This window comes from Macaca nemestrina, chromosome 15, assembly GCF_043159975.1.
Source record: "Macaca nemestrina isolate mMacNem1 chromosome 15, mMacNem.hap1, whole genome shotgun sequence".
Lineage (NCBI taxonomy): Eukaryota > Metazoa > Chordata > Mammalia > Primates > Cercopithecidae > Macaca > Macaca nemestrina.
Window position 1 is genome coordinate 57,845,263 of NC_092139.1, and position 6,000 is coordinate 57,851,262.

Genomic DNA, 6,000 nt, shown 5'->3' on the forward strand with positions numbered 1-6,000 from the left:
TTTCAGCTTCCCTGTTGTTACAGAACCGAGCTTGTGTCCACTTACCCAGCGCAGCAAACACTGACATGGGGATTAGCAGCTAGAGAAAGTGAGAAGTTTATTGTGGGAAAGCTAATGTTTAAGAAACGCACTCCCTGATGGCTCACAGGTATGAGTTTTTAAAGGTGAGAAGGTAGACGTTTCAGGTAAAGTCATAATCAGTACATGGAGGCCATACACTGGTTTGACCTAAAAAAGTGGGGTATCTCAGAGCGGCGGCCACAGGTCAGAGGTGGATTCAAAGATTTTCTGATTAAGGAAGGGAAGCTTTCTCTAAAGACTTGAGTGTCAGCATAAAAGAGTGTTAAATCCGGCCTGTTGGTGTGGCTTCCTTCAGGCCCCTTAGGAAGATATTTAGAACAAATAATGGTGGTCAGGGCTCAGTCCTCAGATCCCTCTTGTCCAGGTGCCAGCAGATGTATTTGGTGGAGTCCAGGTTTCTGAAAAACAACTCAGGGATATACGTTAAGATGTAATGTTTAGTTTCTATGGGAAACCCAATATCTCATAACTAACTTCCTTGGCTATAGTGTTTAGCTGCAATTACCTTCTTGCTTAGTAAGTTACTCGTTTACTTCTCAGGGCTGGCTGGATGCCTGGAATGTCTTTTAAAGGAGCTTAAAATTGTCCTTTATTTCCATGCTTAAGGGGTGCAGCAGGCACCTAAGACAGGTCCCAGCTCTGTCTCACTATAACATGTTGAGGGGCTCCGAAGTATTGAGAACCTACATGCTGACTTACCAATTTGATGTTGATTAGAATTGGTTCGCCATCCATCCAGTCACTCAATAAAGCACAAAAACAACAAAACTCATTGTATGAGGTGCTGTGGGAATCAAAGACTTATAAACCAGGGGTGTCTTACCTTGAGGATCTTATCATGTGATAGGGAAAGATACACAGACAAGTGATTGCATAACACCAAAAAGAGATATAATGAGAAAGTTAAGTCTACCCAGAAGAGGAAGTATGGTAAAAGAGCTTAGACTTTAAAGGAAGGAAGATTTAAATATCACATCCAGTCCTTGTTAGGCAGGGGGGCACTTACCCATTGCAAACTTTTGGTTTTTTCATCTGTAAAAGTGAGTAGTATATAGAATTATATTTTTAAGAGTTTGCAATATTGTATGATACTGTTTAGTAAGGGTTGTACTCTCAAAAAGATGCTGTGGCTAATGTTAGGCATGGTATTCAGATTAAAACTGAGTGTTTCTTTCACAACCATTTTCCTGTCTCCTGGGGTCAGATAACATCCCTTTCCAAACTGCCCTCACACTGACTGCCTCCTAACTAGTGCTTGTTCTCACTTTTCTGCCCTCTGCAGCCTTTGCTGTCTGTAGCCTTAGCAACCCATTCATGTGCGGAAGATCATGAGGAAGAGCACCAGGCAGCCACTCCAGAGGCAAGGTCAGGAACCCAGGTGCCCTGGAGCTCACTCTGGACTCTCTGTGCTGCTTCCGGTCTGAATTTAGAGACGGGATCAAAGTACATAAGAGTGGATTAAGCCACCACATGAACTACACACACACACACTCTCACACACACTCACTCACACACACACTCTCACACACACACTCTCACACACTCACACACTCACTCATACACTCACACACACACACTCATACACTCACACACACTCTCACACACTCACACACACACAAACTCACACACACACTCACTCACACATGTGTGCACTCCATGAAGAATGGAACTGAGTGCAGCCTGGCAGCTTTCCCTGCTGGAAGCAAATCTGGGCTTGTTAGATGCTGAGTACTGTTTCAGGCTAACACAGATGTGTGGAGGCCTCTGTCAAGTGCACCCAGTTGAGCCAACAGACCATCCAATCCCAACCTGAACTATGTCTTTTGACTTCATCTAAGAAAGGCACAAAGCACAGCTGGAAATAAATGTGGTACAGGAGGCAGAACTAACTGGGCAGCAGGCTTCTCCTAGGCATGTTCGTTTTATAGTAGGGACGGAGGTGATCCGGATATTCCTCTCCCAGTCTTCCTTCATACAAAAGCACATATGCCCATTCCTATCCCGAAAGGCATGAGCATTCAGGAAACACACCATCTACTTCTAAGGGAAAAACACATTTTGATGGATTTAAGGTAGAGTAGGAGGTACACAAATGAGTAACAGCGCCTATGCACTTTCTATCTCCATAACTGTACACATCCACAGAAATATCCAATTTCATATTCCTCATTTCATTATGAAGTGACAAGAGTTTCATTTACAATGCCAAAGAAATCTATTGCTGACTTCAATCACAGCCGGTCGTGTGGTAATGTGACTGCTGTACTCCAGCATGGTGCTGGACAGTTTATGCATACAGCATGATGATAAATTAATCCACCAAGAAATACAAATGTGTACAGTTATGTGTAACATACTCATGTGGTGTCTGTCATATATTAGGGAGAGGAAAAGACTCTGATGACCTCACTGCTTTCAGCCAACAGAAGGTGAACAAGAGCTTAGTGCAGAGCACTCAGCAAATGGAGGAAGGTGGGGACCCCCTTTCCAGGACAGTAGTACTCAGGGGCCACCATCCCTGAATCCAACCCTGTCCTCTGTCATGCCACAGAGTCTGTAGCTCTATGACTGGGTTTGTCTCTCTTCTCTTTCCTCTGTAGTTATGTGGGGCTTGGTTTTTTAAAATTTTTTTTAAGATCATTTTAGATTTGGGGGTACTTACGCAGGCTCGTTGCATGGAAACATTGCATAATGCTGAGGTTTGGGCTTCTATTGAACCCATCACCCACATAGTGAATGCAGTACCCAATAGGCATTTTTCCAACCTTTGTCCACCTCCCTTCCTGCCTCCTTTAGGAGTCCCCAGTATCTATTGTTTCTATCTCCATGTTCATGAGTACCCAGTGTTCCGGTCCCACTTACACGTGAGAACATGCGGTATTTGATTTTCCATTTCTGCATTAATTCACTTAGGATAACAGCCTCCAGTGGCATCCATGTTTCTGCAGAGAACATGATTTTGTTCTTTTTTATGGCTTCATTGTATCTCACAGTGTACATGCACCACATTTTTTTTATCCAAGACACCAATCAGTCACCTAGATCGGTTCCATGTCTGAATGTATATTCCTTTGGGTACATAGTCAGTAATGGGATTATTGGATTGGATGATAGTTCTGTTTTAAGTTCTTGGACAAATCTCCAAACTGCTTTCCACAGTGGCTGAACTGATTCACATTCCCACTGACAGCGTGTAAGTGTTCCCTTTACTCCAAAAACTCACCAGCATTTGTTTCTTTACTTTTTTTTTTAAGAGACTTGCTCTCACTCTGTCACCCCAGCTGGAGTGCAGTGGTGTGATCATGGCATTACTAGACTTTTTAATATTAGCCATTCTGACTAGTGTGAGATGGTATATCACTGTGGTTTTGATTTGCATTTATCTGATGACTGGCAATGTGGAGCCCTTTTCCTTGTTTGTTGGCCATGTGTATGTCTTCATTTGAGACATGTCTGTTGTTTTAACCGCGTTTATTTAAAATGCATATTGATTTCATTAATCCATTTGAAGAAATTTAATAGAATGAATTCAAACTGAAGCTTTTTCAGAGAATTCTAGAGGCCCATGCCCATGCCACTTTATACAGACATGCTCAGGTCCAAAGTTTTTCATTCAGCTTTCATCACTAGCATCCTAATTGGACCTGTATTCTTAGAGAAGATTTACCAGGTGCATCAAAAAATAGATGATACTTCCCACTTGCAGGGCAGAGCATGGAATTTCCCATCTCATGGTCCAAGCACTCTGCTCCGTAAGTTTTAGTGTTCTGGCTTATAGGTAAATAAAATGCTCTCAGATGCTTTGAAAATAGTGGTGCTTATTAAAATGATGATGCACTGTTTTTCTTCCCCTGCCTGTGTAAATCAGGCCTCCTTTTGCAAATCCCAGCCTTTCGGTGTGCCTACCTGGGAGTGGGCACTAATGAGCTATTCTCATGATGTGAACTCTGTGTTCTTGGTACACATCTCATTCCAACCAACCCACAGGGGAAGAAATGAGAGCTTATCATTCACTATGTTCAAAGTGAACTGGAGGAGAAGTTGGAATTGATGCAGGAGAAAACCATCTAGATGGCTCAGGGGGCAAAGTCATGAGATTCACAGGTTCAGAAATTATTTCTTTAGCTTTCCCAAGAAGAGTCAACCATTCAAAGCACTATGACTGCTTGCCCACAAGTGCCTTCTACAGGGCACTCCAGGGTCTTAAGAGAGTTCACTTCATTACTTCACAGTGTTTCTGAATCATTTTCATGTGCAACAGTTGGAGTGTCAGGCGGTGGGCTGGGGGATGCCTAATAAGTTCTGAGAACTTTTAAAATGGTTAAAGCCTGCATGAGAAAACATAGGATTCTATGGCTGCTCCCCTAGGTTGCCAGTGATTTCCTTAGTCCCCAAAGGTAAATGACAGCTAATTATTGGGTGGGAATCACCACTGCACAGAGAGATAAGTCAGGAGAGGTGTGGCAGAACAAGCATCGACATGAAGAGAGCAAACCTGGGCTTGTATCTTTTGGCTGAGATCTGAGCAGCCTTGGGGAAGCTATCTGATCATCAATGATCTCCAGTATGTCAGCTATAGAATCACTTATAGAGACTTCCATGGAACCACCGAGTGCCATGTGCTCCCCTATGTGTCTCATTTAATCTTCACTACACCTTGGGAGACAGATATTAGTATCTCAGTGTTTACAGTCCTTGAAAACCATTAAATGTATTCAGTGAGTTCATTAGTCAATACTATATAGATATATTATATATGTATGTATGTGTTTTGATATAGGTAACGTCACCTGCTTAGTGGCTAATGCTAGGACTGAAAGAGCAGATGGAGGCTTTAGTAATAAGATAAGAAATTAGAAGCTTGGAAAATATTATAATTCTGAGAACGGCACTGTATTTAATTTGGAAAATGGGATTCATAATTCATTAATAGAAGATTTACAAATTAAAGCCATTAAAGTATAAAATAAACATCATTAATAGATGATTCTTCACTAAAAAGAGTTGAAGGAGGTGGTATGACAAATGCTTGTTTCTAGTGTAAACATATGGAAGTCAATACAATTAATACATCTGAGCCCTATGCATGAAACAGAAATGATCAAGGCCTTTCTGGTATTTCAGTTGAAACATTAAGCTCCACTGTGAAGCTTGAAAATAGTTCCTATGCCTGTTTTCTTGAAAATGATGGCAATGTGAATACAAATGCAAACCCACTGAACAGTCAAGGATTAATGTCACTGTCTACTTCAGGTCACACTTATCTGTGCGCACAGACACATCCATGGCATATGTCCACATACTTCAATTTCTGGGTGAATGTCATATGTAGGCAAAGAAGCTTTTATTAAAAATGGGGGATTGCAAAGATTATACATTCCTCCTGTTTTTCATCCCAATCCCCTGATCCTTGAGTCTGCTCCTTACACCTATACCTTCACCAAAAGGGACCACAGCACAATGAAAGAAACATAAACTCCTTCTTGCTAGAAGCTCAGGCAAATGGACCAGCAAAAGAGGATTCCCACACCGTGTGAGCTAAAACCCACGATATGCTTATATGTGGGAATCACTTACCTTTGCTTTCCCAGTCTCTATAGACAATCACAATGTGACTCTGGTGTCAGGACTTACTCACAGTCACTCTGAATATGTGATTCCAGCAATGTATTGGACACACATGCATTGTATTTACAAATCCAGGAAAGGTTGGTGTAACTGAAAAACTGAGGGAGGATCACATTTGAAAAGACAGACCACATCTTCATCAGACTTTGAAGGTCCTTTTGAAGAGCAGCTGAAGTCAGTGAGGCCAGAACCAGCCCTGGCACTGAGTGTCAGCATGGGCTAGGCTGGACTGGCCAGTGCCAGACCTGGGCCCTAAGCACCATTTGCCAGCTGAAGGGGACCAGTCATGAG